This window comes from Pseudorca crassidens, chromosome 14, assembly GCF_039906515.1.
Source record: "Pseudorca crassidens isolate mPseCra1 chromosome 14, mPseCra1.hap1, whole genome shotgun sequence".
Lineage (NCBI taxonomy): Eukaryota > Metazoa > Chordata > Mammalia > Artiodactyla > Delphinidae > Pseudorca > Pseudorca crassidens.
In genome coordinates, this window is record NC_090309.1 from 73,231,037 (window position 1) to 73,251,486 (window position 20,450).

At 35.4% G+C, this 20,450-nt stretch overlaps 1 protein-coding gene across 8 annotated transcripts in view; it reads right to left on the bottom strand.

Annotated features, from left to right (window-relative positions):
• NCOA1 (nuclear receptor coactivator 1) overlaps positions 1–20,450 on the bottom strand; it is a 254,204-nt gene that overhangs the window by 110,039 nt on the left and 123,715 nt on the right. For all 8 annotated transcript variants that reach the window (XM_067703564.1, XM_067703565.1, XM_067703560.1 and 5 more), the window contains one exon: positions 6,808–6,964. The gene's annotated coding sequence lies outside the window, so the exon portion shown is untranslated. The remainder of the gene's footprint in view (positions 1–6,807; positions 6,965–20,450) is intronic.

Here is a 20,450-nt window from a genome sequence, read left to right on the forward strand (position 1 = left end):
CTGTCTTCCACAGTGGCTGTACCATCTTAAATTCTCACCATCAAATGTACAAGTGTTCCAATTTTTCCACATCCAAAAATTGGTATTTTCTGTTTTTTATTGGTAAGTCATAAGAGTTCTTTATATTCATGTCTAGATCCTTATCAGATATATGATTTGCAAATATTTTCTCCCATTCTGTGGATTATCTTTTCACTTTCTTTATAGTAACTTCTGATGAACAAGAGTTCTTAATTTTGATGAAATCCAACTTATCTACTATTTCTTCTTTGTTTAGTAAGTACAACATCTGGGCTTCTTAAGACAGTTTCTACTGACTGCTATCTTTCCTGTGTATGGGCCATACTTTTTTGGTTTCTTTGTATGCCTCCAATTTTTTTGTTAAAAAACATATTTTATTTTATTTATTTTATTTTTTAAAATATTTTATTTTATTATCTTTTATTTATTTTTGGCTGCGCTGGGTCTTCATTGCTGCGCGTGGGCTTTCTCTAGTTGCGGTGAGCGGGGACTGCTCTTCATTGTGGTGCATGGGCTCTTCACTGTGGTGGCTTATCTTGTTGCGGAGCACGGGCTCTAGGCGTGTGGGCCCCAGTAGTTGTGGCACACGGGCTCAGCAGTTGTGTCGCATGGGCTTAGTTGCTCCGCAGCATGTGAAATCTTCCCAGACCAGGGCTCGAACCCATGTCCCCTGCATTGGCAGGTGGATTCTTAACCACTGCACCACCAGGGAAGCCCAAAAAACAGATATTTTAAAGCTAATGACTGAACAAGGATTTCCTTAAACATCTGGAAACAAAAATTCTCTCTGAACCCACAAAGCAGGAACCAAAACTCAGATCGTGGTTATCCCTGGCCCAGAGAAGAGTCCCTGCCACATAAGCCTCTACAATAAACATGCCCATATCTTAACTGTTATGGCCAGGAATAAAAAGCAAAGGCAAAGAAACAGATTGAAAGCAATGAGTTCTTAAAAACAGACGTCATTTTATCTTATTTCATTGATTCTATAAAATATGAGATTTTTTAAAAATGCTTTTTGTAAAAGAAAATCCTGTGCAAACTCTTTTAAATTTATTACACTAATAATAAAGACATTATCAAGGACTTGGCAACTTAGCTTCTAAAAGTATATAATATTTGAAACAATGTATTTAATAAATTTATGTTTACTACTAAAAGTTTATTCTACAGATCAAGAGACAATGCTTCCTTTTTCTGCATTATTTTTTTCTAAATGGAAAGAATAATTTGGAAAAAGGGTTAAAAAGTATTCTTTCTTTTCTATTAGCAAATATATAGGAAGAAGAAGAAAACCAAGTAAGTTTTAAACCCCCAAGTTTAAATTCCTCATATTGACTTTATTTAAAATTTAATTTTTTAAGGTAAGAAATACACGTATATGCATTGGCCTTGTTAAAATACTCCTATTTAGGAAAAACAGTCAGCATATGAAACATGTTTATGGCAACTATTGTATTAAAACAGTTTGGCAAAAATATCCTCAACATTTCCTTATAAATCTACAAAGCTAGATGATTCCAGTTATTTTAAAATGACATTGGGTAATTGTAGATATACTGTACATGTCTTCCAAAAATCAGTTCTACATTGTTCTAACGTGAAAAATATGTTGGTATTAAAAAAAAGATTAAAATCAGTCTTCCTGACTATAGCTATCTTTAACTATAAACAACAAAATAAGTATTTGATATTTACTTGCATGTTCACAGAGAAGAGTCTAGCAAAAGAGTCTAGCAAAAAGGTAACAGCCTTAAAAAAAGAAAATGATGGTCATAGAGACAAAAATTAAGTGACAAAAATGTCAATCTCTGTCTTTTTCCACGAACTTCACCCTCTTTCACAGATTCAGATACTAATGAGCAGAGAAACAGCTAAAGCGGGGGCCAGACGAGACTGAAGATCAACATTAGACATAGATAATCCACAGATGATTATCCAAAACCAAATAACCACATTTACTATATAAAATTACTCCAATATCTAAAATAAAGAATTAAGCCCCTGATCAGAAGTGGTTCAATTTCTCTCGAACATTTCAGAAACTCACTTTAAAATACAGAGTTAAATGTACATATATAAACCAACAAAAGAAAAAAAAATCATATTGAAATTTGATTTCTAAAGTTATAAGGTGGCAGTAGTACCAAAATAATAGAGCTGCATGGGTCAGAATAATCTGCCAAAATAATGGAGTTGTGTTTTGAGGGCATTAGCAAATGATCGAGTCAAGTTAAACCTTCAGTTAATTTCAGGATCATCTCCCCAGCAGGAGGGGAAGGGACATAAATTAAATCACAATACAACTCTAGCTACAATCTTCATTGCTCACATTTATAGAAAGGAGATGCATTTTTAAAAGCCCAGCTTTAAACCTAAGTCATCTTACTTGATTCATTTATATTTGGTAAAAACTTTATTGATACCCATTGAAAAAATGAAAAAAAAAAAAAATTCCCAAGCATCTCAGGTGAATAGCTGGTTAAACAGCATCAGTATCTCCTCAATAAAATACTAATTTATCTAGCTATACCCCTTCCAGTGTAATACCCAACTAAAGACTAACTCTAAACAAGTGAAACTTAAATTTCACTTTCCAGTGTTCTCAATAAAATAATAACTATGAAAATCATGCTTATAAATTTTAAACTGGAGACTCAGACTTATAAAATTTCAGAAGAGGGACCCTAACAATTGTCATCTCATACAGTGCTTCTCAACTTTTTGACTATAGACTACTTAGCACATACAAAATGCCTGTCCTGCCTATTTCCACTTTTACAGTATAAAGTTAGTAGTAAAAAAGAATTTGAGAGGAACAAAACAATAAAAAGGTTCACAGAAAAACGTAGGCCCATTAATATGTATTCAATTAAAGGATATGACAATGTAATAATATATATTGTGTGTTTATGTATCTCACATATATGAACTCATTGATTCCTCACAACTGCCCTGTGAAGTGTGTATTATTATTATCTCCACTTTACAGAATCACTGACTGAGTTCAATGGTTTTATCTTACTAATAGAGAACCTATGGGCTGATGGTGACAACAATGATGATGACTAACACTTTTATAGGATTTACTATGTGCCATTCTAAGCATCTAACATAGTATTTACTTATAAACCTTACTAATTCATGTACTCATAAGATATGAGGTATGTAGTATTATAATCCATTTTAGAGATGAGGAAACCAAGGCACAGAGAGGTTACTTAATCTGCCCAACATCATAAGTAGCAGAGGTAGAAATCAAATTACCAATTCTTAGGTAATTTGGTTCCAGAATCTGGCTATGTTTTAACTTATATAACTAACCTATATAACCTAACCTTACATACTGATGAGTAGAAAAGTCAACAACAGATTCTAAATTTTGCTTTTACCTAATGCTTCTTCATTAGGAAAGTCTTCAGAAAAGTTGACATTAAGTTATACCACATCTAAAAATACTGGGTGGTTATTTACAAAGTTCTCAAACACATGAACAGAGAATCTTTCTAACTCTTCACCCAAACATCACATAGCAATAAATAAAATTAATCATATACCTAATCCTGACTTATCTTCTATGGTCATTACAAATAAAACCAATTATTTCTTATAAGATGTGATTCACCTTAAAATGTAAATGTACTATTCCTTCAAAATCTAAAGTTCTGCCTTTAATTTGTCCAAAAGTTTATAAATCTTGGATTCTAAGATTATATGTATACATATGCACACATACATAAAATTGTTTTAACAGACTTTCTCCTGAAAAAAATCTTCATGGGCTTCATTCTACCGGATAAGATTCTCAGTAACAAAACCATGAATCTCCAAAGTCCCATATCATAGTCTCTTTAGAAAGGAACATAGATGGAGACAGACAAGCTCAAAATGAGTGCCACTGTACAAAACAGCTGGCCTATACTTTTTCAAAATGTCAATATCATGGAAGACAAAGAAAAGGTGTAAACTATTCCAGGTTAAAGGAACCAAAGAGATGTGACAATTATGCAATGTATGATTCTGGATTAGACAACTGACTAAACTGTAATATAGACCATATATTAGATAATAATAATGAAAATGTTAAGTTTCCTGAATTTGATTATTATATTGTGGTTAAGTAGGAGACATTAGGAGTAAAAGATCATAAATGTCTACGACTTACTCTCAACTGTGATTCATCATCATCATAGTAGTGATGGAGGGAGAGGGGCAGGAGAAGCAGTAGTAAATACATACAGAGAGAGAGAAAGCAAATGTAACAAAATGTTTACAACTGGTGAAACTGGGCAATGGGCACATAGGTGTGCAATCTACAAATCTTGCAGCTATTTGGTATGTTTAAAGTTGGTTTGAATAAATGTTAAGGAGAAATATAAAAGATAAAAACTTTCATTGTGACATGAAGAAAACATGACTTTCTCACAGTCACTCACTGAACAATGAGTTAAAGAAAAAGACACCCAGCCCAGAGTTCAATCACTAGATTATTCTATTTTCTCTCCCTTTCTCTTTCATAAAGTCGAGGTATGAACATTTCTGTCTAAAAACTCTTAAAGAGAGGACTCTCCTACATGACTAAAATTTCTCTTAATTATAATATATCCTACTCTGCAAAACTTTTTTCTTAATAATCAGAATGCTTATTAACTTCTCTCTCCTTATTGAGAATCAACAGTCTGATTTCAAACAACAGAAAATTTCAGTTAATAAATACAATGTATCACCAGTTAATAAAAGCCATAAATCTGGAACATGTTCGTTCCGGAAACCAATGAGGTTTTAAAGAGAGAGGTAGTAGGATCAAATGAGTATCTTCTCAAATCATGCTGCACCACCAGTCCTTGCTTTAAAGTTCTCTGCCAATTCATAGTCTTGCCTCCGTCTCCCAAATTCATTATTTATTCCAAACACAGGCATTGGTTGTCAGCCAACCAAATTTAATTGCCTTTAACTTCTATGATTGCTAAACCCCACCCTCCAAATTGACAGCGATCACTCCAGGGTGATAACTGTCTCCTCCTTTAAAAGTGGGTGGGTGGGCTTCCCTGGTAGCTCAGTGGTTAAGAATCCGCCTGCCAATGCAGGGCACAGGGGTTCGAGCCCTGGTCCGGGAAGATCCCACATGCTGTGGAGCAACTAAGCCCGTGTGCCACAACTACTAAGCCTGCACTCTAGAGCCTGCAAGCCACAGCTACTGGGCCCACGTGCCACAGCTACTGAAGCCTGCATATATATTCTAAAGCCCGTGCTCTGCAACGAAGAGTAGCCCCCACTTGCTGCAAGTAGAGAAAGCCTGGGCGCAGCAACGAAGACCCAACACAGCTAAAAATAAATAAATACATAAATTTATTTTTTTTTAAAAGTGGGTGGGTGTGCAATGAGTCAGAGATGAGGGGGGTTTACTGGGATACTGATATTGTTCTACTTCTTAACCTGGATGGCATTTACACAAATACATTCAGTACATGATAACTCAAGAGTTATACCTTAGGGCTTCCCTGGTGGCACAGTGGTTAAGAATCTGCCTGCTAATACAGGGGACACGGGTTCGAGCCCTGGTCCGGGAAGATCCCACATGCCGTGGAGCAACTAAGCCCATGTGCCACAACTACTGAGCCTGCACTCTAGAGCATGCGAGCCACAACTATTGAGCCCTTGTGCCACAACTACTGAAGCCCACACACCTAGAGCCAGTGCTCCACAACAAGAGAAGCCACCGCGATGAGAAGCACGTGCACCATAACAAAGAGTAGTCCCCGCTCCCTGCAACTAGAGAAAGCCTGCACGCAGCAACGAAGACCCAACGCAGCCAAAAATAAAATTAAAAGAGTTATACCCTTAAAATTTATGATTTTTATTTATATATGTTATAATTCAATTAAAACTTCCTGCTGGAAGTCTTCCCCTTACTTGGTTTACCAGTTTCTGATTACTCTTCAACTTTCTAGTCTCGGCTTGGTACATGTTTATTTTTCTCACTATAGGTTGCTATGACCATTGTCATATTCATGGATACACTAGTTCTATTCCTTCAGTTAGCTCACAAACTCTTAGAAAACAACAATTTAAAACTGCTCAAATGTACAGAATGGACGCTAGATGTAAACAGATTTAATGACTGGATTATAATAGAAATGGAGATATGGGGATATATGTATATGTACAGTTGAATCACTCTGTTATAAAGCAGAAACTAACACACCATTGTAAAGCAATTATACTGCAATAAAGATGTTAAAAAAAAAATGTATAGACCAAATCTGGGGATGGTTCAGTATAGTTTTTCCCCTGCCATTTAAAAAAATTTTTATATTGGAATATAGTTGATTTACAATGTTGTGTTAGTTTTAGGTGTACAGCAATCAGTTATACATGTACATATATACATTCTTTTTTTTTTTTTTAGATTCTTTTCCCATATAGGCCATTACAGAGTATCGAGTAGAGTTCTCTGTGCAATACAGCAGGTTCTTATTAGTTATCTATTTTATATATAGTAGTGTGTGCTGCCATTTTTAATTCAGTAAGGACTTGAGGGTTTCATAGTAAGATACTGATCTGAACCAGTATTAATTTCAATGTGCATTACAGTGGTTTACAAAGTATCATCTATAACTTTTCTAACATTTTCATTTAGGAATGTCAGCACATATTTTAGAATAACCTTGAAGCTTCTCAGATCAAAGACATATTTCCATAAAAAATAAGAGTCAACAAGTAATCATTTTCACACCATACTTTTGCAGAAACAAAGCTCTTTAAAAACAGAGCTACAATTCCTACCTGGGAGACTTCTTTGTTCATAGTGAGTCCTCAGAACATATATGGTCAAATCTGGTGCTCCAGAGGGTAGCTTCCAATGGAATGGGGGAAAGGTATTTTCCAGAGATGGCTCGAGTCTCTTCACTCTTACCTCTTCTAAGGCCAATTATGCAAACAACTAAAACAAAGGAGAAGAAAAAAATAAAAGCAGAAGGGAGGTTAGACTGTCATTTTATTCTCTAAGAAATAATAAAGGTCAGAAATGCTCGGTTAAAAAAAAGAAAATACAACTTTTCAGGCCAAATGGAAAAACACTTCCAAAAGACAATGGATGAAGATCTGATTTTACAACTGAAGTCCTTCTGGTACCTGAATATATATTCTTATTTAAGACTGCTGCTTGAGTAATACATAATTGCATTCTGCCCTTAATCTCCTGACAGGTCCATTTATATGTCTTTTAAAATTTTTTTCTGGCTGCATTTGTATGTTTATCTTTCTTTTTAGCTATAAATTCTGATTTTTAATGTTTTCAGTTTGCACTTAATTCCTTCTTTCATTTCTGTAATACTTCTATGTATTAAAGTTACTATGATACTTAACTTTCAAAATTTTTATTGAAAAAGTTTACAAAAATTTTATATTCCTAATACCTAAAAATAAAATTCATTGAGCTCTGGTTCCAGTAAAGATGAACTATCTTGTATTGGACTAACTTGTCCACAGATAACGATGATTAACTCTGGACAAAATAAAAATTACTCAAAGACACTGAAAAGTGACTAAAAGCAGGCAGAAACATAGGGAATTTGATCACTGCAAGAAAGGAATCATACTGAATAAGATCTATACTTATAAGACTTTCCCTTAAGAGAACTCTTCCCAGTATACCCCTTAAGTACTACTGGGAGGCTAGACCTAAGGGAGAAAACCACTGTCTCACTGGCTTGAGGCATTAGAGAATGTAGTTCAGAGCTGACAGAATGCTAGATAATAGGAGGAGAAAATCATGGTAGGAAGGGCAGTACAGTAAGGGGGTGGGGGACCTTAATTCTGTATGCAGATTTTCCTCAAATCCTTGGTTGATCCAAATACCCCTATATAACCATACCACAAATGAGATTCCCTTTTGCTGTTTATAATCATACACTCCTCACTCCCTTTTTCTTAACTCCTAGCAACTACTTATCTGCCCTCTATTTTTATAATTTTGTCACTTTGAGAATATTACAAAGATTGAATCGAATAGTATGGAAACATTTTGTACCGGCTTTTTTCACTCAGTCTAATGCCCTTGAGATCCATCCAACATGTTGCATATACAAATAGTTTGTTGCTTTTTATTGCTCCATGGTTTGAAGGTACCATAGTTTCTTTTTCACCATTCCCTGTTGAAGTACGTTTGGGTTGTTTTCAATTTGGGGTTATTATGAATAAAGCTGCTATAAATATTTGTGTACAGGTTTCTGTGTGAATATAAGTTTTCACGTCTCTAGGATAAACACCCAGAAATGGGGACTTCCCTGGTGGTCCAGTGGTAAAGAACCCCCCTTCTTATTCAGGGAACACGGATTTGATCCTTAGTCAGGGAACTAAGATCCCACATGCTGCGGGGCAACTACAAGTTGCACCGCAACTACTGAGCCTGCGCGCTCTGGAGCCCGAGTGCCACAACTAGAAAGCCTGTGTGCCACAACTAAGACCCGATGCAACCAAATAAATAAGTAAATAAACAGACACCCATAAATGCAACTGGATTGTACAGTAAGTGTATATTTACCAGCCAGTAATTTAGTTGTCTACTAGAACAAAAATCAATACTCTTCAGAAAAAGATAATCCACAATATTATCTACAATACCCAGTATACAATAAAAAATTACTAAACATGCAAAGAAGCTAGAAATTGTAACTCAAGATCAGGAAAAAAAAGGGGGGGGTCAATAGAAACCATAAGATGATTAGTTGAAATTAACTGATAATGATGTTAAAGCAGTTATTATGAGTATGATCAGGATGTTATAATAATAAGTGAACAGATGAGAAATACTTGTAGCAAATGGATACTATAAAATAGAAGTAAATGAAAATTGAAGAACTAGTTCAACATGGAAATTTTAAAATTCACTGGACAAGCTTAATAGAAGATTTGAGATGGCACAAAAACAAGTCGGTGAACTTGAAGTCAAAACAGTACCCAATATGAAGACTGGACAATTGAAAAAAATTAAAATTAAAAGTTGACTTTTTGAAAAGATAAAAAAATTATTAATACTTGAGCAAGAATGATCAAGAAAAATGAAAGACAACACAAAGTACCAATGTCAGAAATGGACAGCTATCACTTCATGTCCTACAAATATAATGTTCTAAACCACATAATGCAAATCAATTCAGTAACTGCAATGAAGTGAAAAATTCCTTGAAAAATATAAATTATTAAAACCACAAAAATGAACACAATGTTATCTACTAAAGAAATTAATTTGTAATTAAAACAAAACAATACTCCAGGCCTAGATGGCTTCACTGGTGGGTTCTATGAAACATTTAAAGAAGTAATAATAATAATTGTGCACACTTTCCAGAAAATAAAAGGCAGATACACCCCAATTGTTTTACTAGGCCAGCAAAACCCTAATACCAAACTTGCCAAAGATATTACTAGAAAAGAAAATCAGTTTCATGAATGTAGACACAAAATAGCAAATTAAATCCAGCAATATATAAGGATGATATGCCATTAACAGAATAAAAAGCATATAAATATCTCAATAGGTACAGAAAAACATCTGACAAAATTCAGCACCCATTCATGATAAAATTCTCAGCAAGCTAAAAATTAAAGGTAACTCCTTCAATCTGATAAGGAGGATCCATGAAAAACCTACAGCTAGTATTCAGTACAACGGTGAAATATTGGGAGTTCTCCTAATATTGGGAACAAGGCAAGAATGTTCACTCTAACCACTTCTCTTCATTATTGTAATAGACGTACTGGAGGTCCTAATCAGTGCAATAAGTCAAGAAAAACAAATAGAAGGAAGCTTAGAAAGGAAGAACTAAAATTGTCTTTATTCAATTAAAAAATGTCGGTACATAAATCTAAGGAATCTGAAAAATGATTACTAGAATAAGTGATTTGACAAAGCTGTAAGACACAAGGTGAGTATACAAAAATCAATTGTGTTTCTATATAACCACAGTAAACAACTGGAAGTGCAAAACAATTTATAATAGCATCAAAAAACATAAAATACTTAGGAATTAATTTAACAAAATATAGGTAAGACCTATACACTTAAAATTATAAAACATTTCTGAAATTACAAAAGACTAAAAAAAAGAGTGACTGAATATTTTCATGGGTTCACTGAGACTCAATAGCATTAAGATGTAAATTCTCCCCCAAATTAATTCATATAATACTCAAAAATAAAATTAGTGGTTTACTTTTTACATATCTAGTGCATTTTACAATCAATGAATATAAATCTTTTTTATTTTATTTTATAATATATTTATAATGTGGGTTTTCTGATGCTTGTTTTAGGCTTTTCCTTTTTAAATAAAGACTACGTTTTCTCTACATCATGATTCCCCCCAATGCTGAATTCCGCATTAAAGTGGCATGTCTATCTAATGTTAGAAAATTGGATGATCCTATGACCTGGATCCAAAAGTGCTTACCTATTATAGTCCCTCTAAATTAAACAGAGTGCTTTTTGTATTTTCAAGATTTTCTTTCCCTTTTTCCTTGATTTAAACCCACAATTCAAAAACTCAAAAAAACTTGGACTAGTTCTTCATAATGACATAGTTTAAACTATTAAAGAAAGGAATTTATAGTTAGGTTAGCCCAACTTACATTATATTTAGTTGGGTTGTTCTCACTGTATAATATCTAGTTTATTTGCATTTGTAATCAACTTAAGTCCCCAAGACATTTCTTGGGTGATAAGATACCTCCTAATTAATACTTTGTGTTCTTTCATCTGTGAAGCACTGTATCTTTGAATTTGTTCCTAGGTAAATTTGCTTAAGAATTGGTAAGTAGTAACTGACTATGGCAAAGATGGCATTGTTCATTTAGTCAACCACAAACCCAGGTTCTGTCATTTTCTGACTTTCAAGGAAGAGCACTACTCAAAAATCATTTGTGTAGTTAAGGCTACAGGTATAATCTTTGTGAAATAATGCCACTCTCTTCTATAAAACCTAAGAGTTTTTACAGGTACTTTTTCAAAGTCAGGCAGTAACTGAAGCCAGATGGATCCTGCTAATGATTTAGGGGGTCCTGACGATTCAAGGCCAAACGGGAATACAGGAATGATGCTGAGGGGGAGGCTGAAAATAGTCACTCAGGGACTGCATGAAGACAGAAAAGCACAAGATAAATCCGTAGTCCAAAAAGATATGTAGACAATGAGAAGTGAAAAATATGGGGCTTCCCTGGTGGTGCAGTGGTTGAGAGTCTGCCTGCCAATACAGGGGACATGGGTTCGTGCCCCGGTCCGGGAAGATCCCACATGCTGCAGAGCGGCTGGGCCCGTGAGCCATGCCCGTGAGCCATGGCCGCTGAGCCTGCACGCCCGGAACCTCTGCTCCGCAGCGGGAGAGGCCACAACAGTGAGAGGCCCGTGTACCGCAAAAAAAAAAAATTTTTTTAATTAAAAAAAAATATGGAAATCAAGAGACAGGTGATACACAGAGAACCAAAGAAGACAGGAGGAATACGAAGAAATAGGGAGAAAAAGAGAGCAGTGCTGATGATCTGATGTTTGGCATTATGAGATCAGTAAGCTCACTATTCTTAAAATATATCTCCCAGTATTTATTATGTATTATCTGTGCTATCCAGAGCTCAGTATTTTAAGTCTTTTCTCACACCCCCTCACCTCCAGGAACCCAAAGCAGGAGACCTGATATGGATGGTACAAACTCCTAGGAGATCCTCATGCCTGGAGGCTTCCCATTACTTGTTCCAATTCTCTCCTCATGGGTAAGGCCTTTCTGTCTTCATTATCTGCTTCCAGTTCTGGCACAAATGCTGGCTAATGCAGCACCTCAATTCCTTTAATTTAATTTATTAAATTATTCAGTTTATTAACCTCTTATATTCAATCTGATTTAAGAACCAGACGAGGAAGCAAGGTGAAAGAAGAGTACCTATAGCACTTAACACATAGAAAGAGTAATAAAGGAAATCTATCAAACATTCCTCCTTTGTTATTTTGGAGTTAGGCAGAGGTACAGGGTCAGAATTTTAAAATATATAGAGAAACAGAACAAAGGAGTATCTATGGATCTACTACCAATAAGTGTAACAGTAAACATTTTTGATATATTTATTTTCTTTTTAAAGAAGTGAAGTATTACCAAAAATCAAAAGGCCCCACACTCACACAAAGCCCACTCTTTTCACTCTGACGCCTTTTGAAAGAGATAACCATCATCATGAATTTAGTATATATCCTCTGGTCAAAATTTTTTTATATCCATCCATAAACAATGTACACTGATGTTTTATGCTTTAAAATATACATGTTTAGGGGCTTCCCTGGTGGCGCAGTGGTTGGGAGTCCGCCTGCCGATGCAGGGGACACGGGTTCGTGCCCCGGTCCGGGAGGATCCCACGTGCCGCGGAGCGGCTGGGCCCGTGAGCCATGGCCGCTGAGCCCGTGCGTCCGGAGCCTGTGCTCCGCAACGGGAGAGGCCACGGCAGTGAGAGGCCCGCGTACCGCAAAAAAAAAAAAAAAATATATACATGTTTAAACTGTACATATTCTGCATTTTGCTGATTTCATGCATTATATTGTTTTGGAGCTCTATCCCTGCTGAGGTGTGTGTGTGTTTCATTCATATGTACATGTGAATATACCACATCTCAGCCCAGTCATTCATGTATTTAAGTTGTCTAAATTTTCATTATTATAAATAATGCCTCAATGAGTGTTCTTGTACATGGCTTCTCTTTCGTATTTTCATATGCACATGTGCAAGAATTTCTAATGGTAATATCCAGAAGTGGAATTTCTGAGTTGTAGTATTTGCATATCTTCTGCTCTACTCACCATTTGTCAAATTGATTGCCCAAATGATTGTTTCACATTCCCACTAGCAGTGTGTAAGAGAACCATTTGCACCCATATTCTTTCCAACACTTGATATTGTCAGACTTTATTTTTTAACCAGTCTAACAGATGAAAATGGGATCTCATTTCAATTTGCATTTCCCTGAATATTATAGAGACTGAGCATCACAGCTGGCTATTTGGATATCCTATTATTTCAACTGGTTTTAGTCTCTTTTCATCCATTATACTGGGTACTCAATAGGTACTTTGTCTCAGTTCTGGGAAATTTTCTTGGATTATACTATTTATTCTTTTCTTTCCCTTCATTTATTCTGTTCTCTCTTTGGAACTCCTAATAATAGGAAGTTGACCCTCCTGGACCCTTCTTTTTATTTTCTTTTATAATCTGTTTATCATTTCTTTGCCTCTTTGCTTTACTTTCTAAAAAATTTTCCTCAACTCATTACCCAAACCTCTATTGAGTTTTTTTTTCTGCTATATATTCTTAATTTATAAGAATTCTTCATTCTCCGAATGTTCTTTCTAAAATACCCTATTTCTGCTTTACAGATGTAGCATCCCAACTTTCTGCAGCTGTTTTATACACACACATATGATATGTATGTATGTGTATATATGGTATATGCATATATGTACATCTATATACAGCTGGATGTGTACATATATGTATGTGTGCATATACATAAAATTTTCTCGGCTGCATAGTCTATTTTCTCCAAGTTGTTTGTATTTTCTATTTCTTTATTTTCATTCCTGCTAGTCACAGTAGATGCTTTCCTTAGATGCCTGATGGTATTTATTTAGTTGTTTGGATATAAAAAGTTTACTGAAAGCTCTAATCATGTACATGGGGCTACTGACTGTGACGTTCACTATACGGCAATCTGGCCAGGCCCTCTGTTAGGGCACAAATACTGATATGAGAAACCTGGTTCCCATTATCTACCACTTATTTACTTATTAGTTCAATACCTGTATACATATAAAGTAGTTTCAGAATTGTTAACCTGTACCCCTGTAAGAAACAATTTTACCAACTAGAGTACAGTTCCTTTTTGACTTTAGGTTTTTCTTCTTGGGATGGTCAGATTCTTCACAGAAGATTCTCCCTGTTTCCTGCCTGGAGGATAAAGGACTCAGTTTGGGAAGCCAGTAATGGAGATGAGAGCAAGAGTTCTCAGCATTCAAAATGCCAATGCTCATCTAATCCCCCTCCCCCTTCAGTGTGCCTGGTGTTCACTAGTCCTCTGTTTTAAGCTAGAGAATAAACTTCAAGTCTCCCATCTGTCAAGATGGGAGCAGTGCAGTAGTACAGTGGCAAAGAATAGACGAGACCCAGGCATCTGTTTCTTAGCTTTTAAATAATCCTCCTTATTTTAATCCCCTTCCCTTCTTCGCCTCCACTTCCAGAAGTACACAATACTACCACTGCCTGGGCCCTTTGAAGAGTCACCAGTACAAATTCAACTGGTCCTTAGCTTTCTCCACTTAAAACATAGTTTTCTTAGGTTTAATAAGATTGTTCACTATTCTAGCTGTTTTCCAGCCTCGAAAATTTTGCTGTATTTTCTCCCATTTCCCTACATCTCTTGATTTATGACTAAAAACAACAACAACCCTTGTTGACCTTATTTTGGTTGTTGTTTAACTAAACTATGGTTTGGGGTGGGAACAATATTAAATGTGTGCTCAACCTATTAATTTCTTCGGAATCAAATACTATGATACTATTTTTAATATTTTATTTATTTTTAATCTTCCTGTTATTTTGTAATCTTTTTAAGGTTTTGTTTCAAGTATGTTATTAACGCCTTAATCTTTTTGAGAATTTTAAAATCCACCATCCTGACATCCTCAAGAACCAATTAGCAATTGAAATTACTCAATAATATCAAGAATTATCTGCCAGAAACAGAATTAACGATAGGCAGCAAGTCCTATGCAACAGTTAATCAGGAAAGTTCAGAAAAAGAGTCAGCTTTAGACCAATGGAACACTTCTCCATACACCTATTGGTAGCTGATATCACGGACTGTGACTTTGGGAAAGCAGGAAAAAACAATCCATCTTCCATTATCTCATAAGGTAACAGTTGCTGAGTGTCAAAAGAAGCTGTGGTCTAATGCTCTCTTTTCTGTAAGGAAATAAAAGAAACTCTCAAACCTCTAAGGGCAGTAGATTTTCTCTCCCACATACATTAACTGTAAAGTGTGATGAAAGGAACTTGTTACTAATAACAGTTAAAATTACAACGTTTATAGATTAATTACTTTAATAAAATTAGCGCAGATTGAAGGTTATCTTTATTATAAAGTTACTTTAACTTTCCTTCTTTATGATATACTTTTTGATGAGGAGAGAAAGGGATAACGTTAGCCAAAACGCCCAGTGTGCTGGGATTAATAGCTTAGTTTAGCTCTGCTGTCAAGTCATCCTATAGTAGATTGTCATAAATAAACCATTAACATTAGTGGCAATTATAAATTATTTTGGTTAAATGGACTTAAGATTCTATAGTAACATCTGTTTTCTTATGAATTCTACCCCAAATAAACTTTAAGAAAGAAAAAGGCACTTAAAAAATTGTATGAAGAAATAAGTCTTTTTTCCTTGGGAGACTGAAAGATTTTTGAAAGAATGAAGAAAAAAATGATGCTACTTACTTTCCTACTAGTGATGACACAAGAGTCAGACTCTCCAAATCAAAGACAAAAATGATCTAAATAAAATCTGAAATCAAGCCATCCCTACTAGTGTTAAAAAAATTAAAAATATGTATTTATTTGACTTCTCTATAGTATGTAGTTGCTTTTTCTTATTAACACTATCTATGAAGAGGTCTAGAAGAAAATGAAGACTTTAAAGACAGAACTTTTTTTTAATAGAATGACAATATTTACTTAATTTTCCTTGTTAATCTTTAATTTTTAGAAGGCTGACTTCATTGTTCTTAGGATTACAAAATGCTTTTATGAAAACCTTGCAATCTCTCTCCAGAAAAATACTTATCTCTGCACACAATTTTTGGGGTGTCTTAAAAATCTGGGTAAATTCATGGGTGTTGTTTGAAGATAAAATTGTATTATGTTGGAAAGATATGAAAAATGTTGCTCTATGGTAAGAGCAAGAGTTCCAAAGGGACACTAGCTGGGAAACAGATCTTGGTAAGTGGCAAGAATTCTACCGTGAAGCAGCACTAAAGAGAACCATGACCCCAAGGAAATTCTTCATGCACATATGCAACAAGAGATGTGAAGAAAACTGTTCATGTTAGCAATGTGTCTAAGAGCAAAAAACAGGAACAACCTAGATGCCCATCATTAATAGCAGGGATTAGTAAACTCTAGTGTATTGATACAGTAAAACCTCACACTTGTGAAATAAATGAACTGAGCTTTAGCTATCCTCATCTGCCTAAAGCCAACCACATTCCCTTTTTACAACCCAGGTAGTAATGCATTATAGTTTAAAGTATGGACTGCAGAGCCCAACTCCATTACCAACTTTCTGACCTTAACCTCTCCATGCATCAGTTTCCTCAACTACAAAATGCAGGATAATACTTGTACCTACTCAAGAGTTGTTAGGAGACTAAACGTTTAATATACTTAAGTTATTTAGGACAGTGTGGCACATGGTAAACACTGTGAAGTGTTTGATTAATAAATAGACCATAGCCAACCAAGTTTAATATCTGTTCAACTCAGCAGCTCCCTTTCTAATAAATGATGGCAGCTATCATATTTTCCCTTAGTTTTTGCCAGACTAAGGTATCATGCATTTCTTTAATTATTCGTTTCAGTAATACATATTCAGGGAACTGTATGTACCTTCATATGGCTTTTGTTTTTAACTCTCATTCTGCTTCTACGGAGATACTAATACTTACATTCTAAGTTTTAAAGATTAAAAAAATCATTTTTTTTAAAGTACAGTAAGAAGCCAATTCCTGAATACTCTGTTGTATCTCAATTTCTATTTCTTGCTCCCCTTTAAAAAAAAAAAAGGCAGATTATAACCTTAAAACCAAAACTGTGTGTTTAACTGCCTGCATATCAACTACTGAATCTAAAATATTAATGACTCGTACGTCTACTTTTACATTTACATTAAAGAGATAAACACTGAAAAGCCTAGACTAGTGGATTTTAATACTAATAATTCTGGATATAGTATAAACACATCTATTTTGGAGACAAGCTATTCTCAAAAGAATGCTCCTATTATTTTTAATGCTCTACTCTAAGCTCCATTCCTGCAAGCATCTGCCTATTTATTAAGGAGTTACAAACTAAACTCCGTTTTCCTTTTCCTTGACTCTTCCCTATCCCCCACACCAAAAAAAAAAAAAAAAAAAGGCACCTCACACCCACCCAACTGCTGCTACCAGAAACTCAGATGTCACCCTTGAAATCTTTTCCACTCTCACAACCTATAATATGTTAATCACCAAGCCCCATCTAGTCTATTTCAAAAATAAATCATCAATCCACAGACATACAAATCCGCTACCCTATTCCTGCTTACACTCCTTCCATGAAGTTTTATCTCACATATAACAAAATCCAAAACTCATGACATAGCCACCTCTCCTCACAGCACACTGCACTTTAGCCACACTGATCCATCCTCAGTTCCTCTCTATTCCCCAATCTTTTTTCCCCACTCCAAGGCCTTCACTACTATTCTCTGCTGTGGATAATCCCTCCTACCTTCTTCACCTGCTCAGTTCCTATTCATTGTTCAAGCTTTAACTAAAATTCTACTGCTCTTAGCCCATAATCAAAATCAGCCCTCCATGACACTTTCATAGCACTTTCTACTTTTTCTTCTTAGCATTTTTCACTGTTTTTATTTACATATTCGTTTGTGTGATTGTGTTTACCACCAGTCTCCCTCACTATACTGTAAGATGCCAGGTGTATATTTTTTAACGGGCACACAGTAGGTATACACAGTAGGTATACAAATATTAACCTTTTAAAAGGTTAATTTGTGGAATTAATGAACCTGTTCTAATTCAAGAATGGTAGTGCAGTTAAAAACTTAGAATGAGGATCATTAAACTGGTCAAAGGACATTACAAGTCTTTCTAAACAAATCCAAGAGGAGTATCAGAGGCTCGGGGAGAGGTATACTAGATTATTAATATAAGGGATAAGGCAAAGGTTTGGAGGTGAGAACACAGGGAGGAAAGAATGCTGAAAGTAGTAAAACTACTAGATTAGTCTCTACTAATCGGGGAACGCCTATTTCTGTGGCTGCATTCTGCAATATAATTTACCTCTCTGTTTTTGCCACAAGGCAAGAGAAAACACCAGCGTGTTGGAGAGAGTCCACACTCAAAGAGCTAAAAATGAAACTTAACACCTCAACTACAAGAGTTTAGTTCTTTCCTAAAGAGCAACTCTACTAAATTGGAAGGCAATTGTCGACGACTATCAAAACTAAGCTACTGTAGTGTTTTTTGGTTTTTTTTTTTTTTGGTGCACCATGCGGCTTGCAGGATCTTTCCCCGTCCAGGGATCAAACCCAGCCCCTGGCAGTGAAAGCCCAGAATCCTAACCACTGGACCGCCAGGGAATTTCCAAAACTAAGCTATTTTAAATGTCTAAAACATTATAGCAAGGTGCTCAGATCAGATTTTAATTCCCAATACGTGATTTATATGTGTTAGAAAATAGCATTTTACTAAGGCCTAAAACAAAGCAAAGGTTTGATCATTTTTAGTAACAGTTAAAATTGGTACATACGTTACCAGATGAATGTTTGCATTACACAGTGTTCTATGTGCACTATCTACCCCTCCACACTGTCAACTGACAAAGATGGTTTTACTACCTCTTGGTACCTCTCAAGGGTAGCCAAGGATAGATACTCACTAAAGTTAATTGATAAAACTATTTCTATCTAGATTATTTCTCTTTCTTTTTTATGATCTTTCTAAATTACATATTATCTTTTAAAATAGAGACGTGACCAGGATATGTGCTTAGAGGTTTTAATAAATTCCATTTTTTGGAATACAAAGTTATAATCATGTAATGAGGTAATTAGAACTTTCCATTAGTAACATGACATATCTTGGGGTGGGGGAGTGGATAATAACCAAAGGCCTAGCCTTATGACTTAAAAAAACTGGTAATAAACATTCGCAAGGTATTCTTAAAACCAAATAGTAAAACATTTCTTTTTATTTCTTTTACTCAGTACACATCATTTCTTTTGTAACAGACAAGAGTCATTCCATCCTCAAATATTTAAGAGCCCAATACGTGGTAAGCACTGTACCAGCTGCTGGGGTACAGCACTGAACAACAGCGATGAAGTTCCTACTCTTCAAAGCTCACATTCAAATGGGAGGAAAAGATCAGTAAATAAAACTGGATAACTTGAGGGAGAGAGTTACTAGGGGAGCTACTTTAGACTGAGTGAGTAAGGAGAGTTTATATGTGAGGGTAACATCCGAGCTGAGGCCACAAATAAGAAAAACTTAATCCCAAAATTATTTCAGAAATGAATGATTTCGTAGTATGTGTATAATAAAAACGGAGCAGAAAGAACCTCTTATCCTCTTTCTCTAATCTTGAGCTTCTCATTATTACCTATATGATGTCTATATTTGTATATCCAGGCAACACCCCAAATTAATGGGCCAAAAAGAAATTGCTCATCACTATCCCTCAAAGTCACTACTAAGTACACTGCTATCATTCGCAACCATACTAGTATTTTGCCAGTTACTTAGTTTCTTAGGACTGTTTAACCCACCTCTCCTTCTTGCATTTCTTATATTCAATCCATTAATAACATCATTATACTCCATACTGTTAGCAATCCAAGTCTGAGGCAATTTACCAGCATATCTAACCTCTACTCCTGGTCTGCCTACACAGCGCATCCTGCTAAACAATTCTCCACAGCTCCATGTTCACAATGTCACACCCCTAGTCACCACTCAACAGGGCTTTTCCACAGTTTCCATAAAGAATTTGCACTCTTGTTACCTAGCATTCAAGGTCTCCTATTATCTATCATAGCCTCTAATGACAGAGCTTGAAGATAAAAGAGGCAAAAAAATGACTGAATTAAATGGAGAAAAACAAACACACATTAGAGTTGGAGAGTTTAACACCCCCTCTCATCAACTGATAGAAGCAGACCCCTCTGAAAAAAAAAAATCAATAAAGACTTAAAAATTTGAACAGTACTATCAACCACCTGGACCTAACTGACATTTTTACAACACTATGCCCCAAAACTGCAGAATACATATTCTTTTCAAGTGCATGTTTAAGCCATGAAGTCTATGGTATTCTGTTATGGCAGCCCAAGCAGGGCCCCAAGAGTCCACAGACCATATTTTGTGAATTTTTGCTCTGGACGTATACTTCTTATCTCTTTCTTTGCTCTTAAGGAAGGCGGCAAAGATCCTTTCAAAGAAAAAGATCCAGAGCCTAGAAAAGGAAAATAAGATGATATCTAGGAACACTGAGGAACAGAAATTCCCCGATAAAAATGGAAAAAGTAAGAAAGTTTAACTGATAATCCATATAAGCTGGGCTCT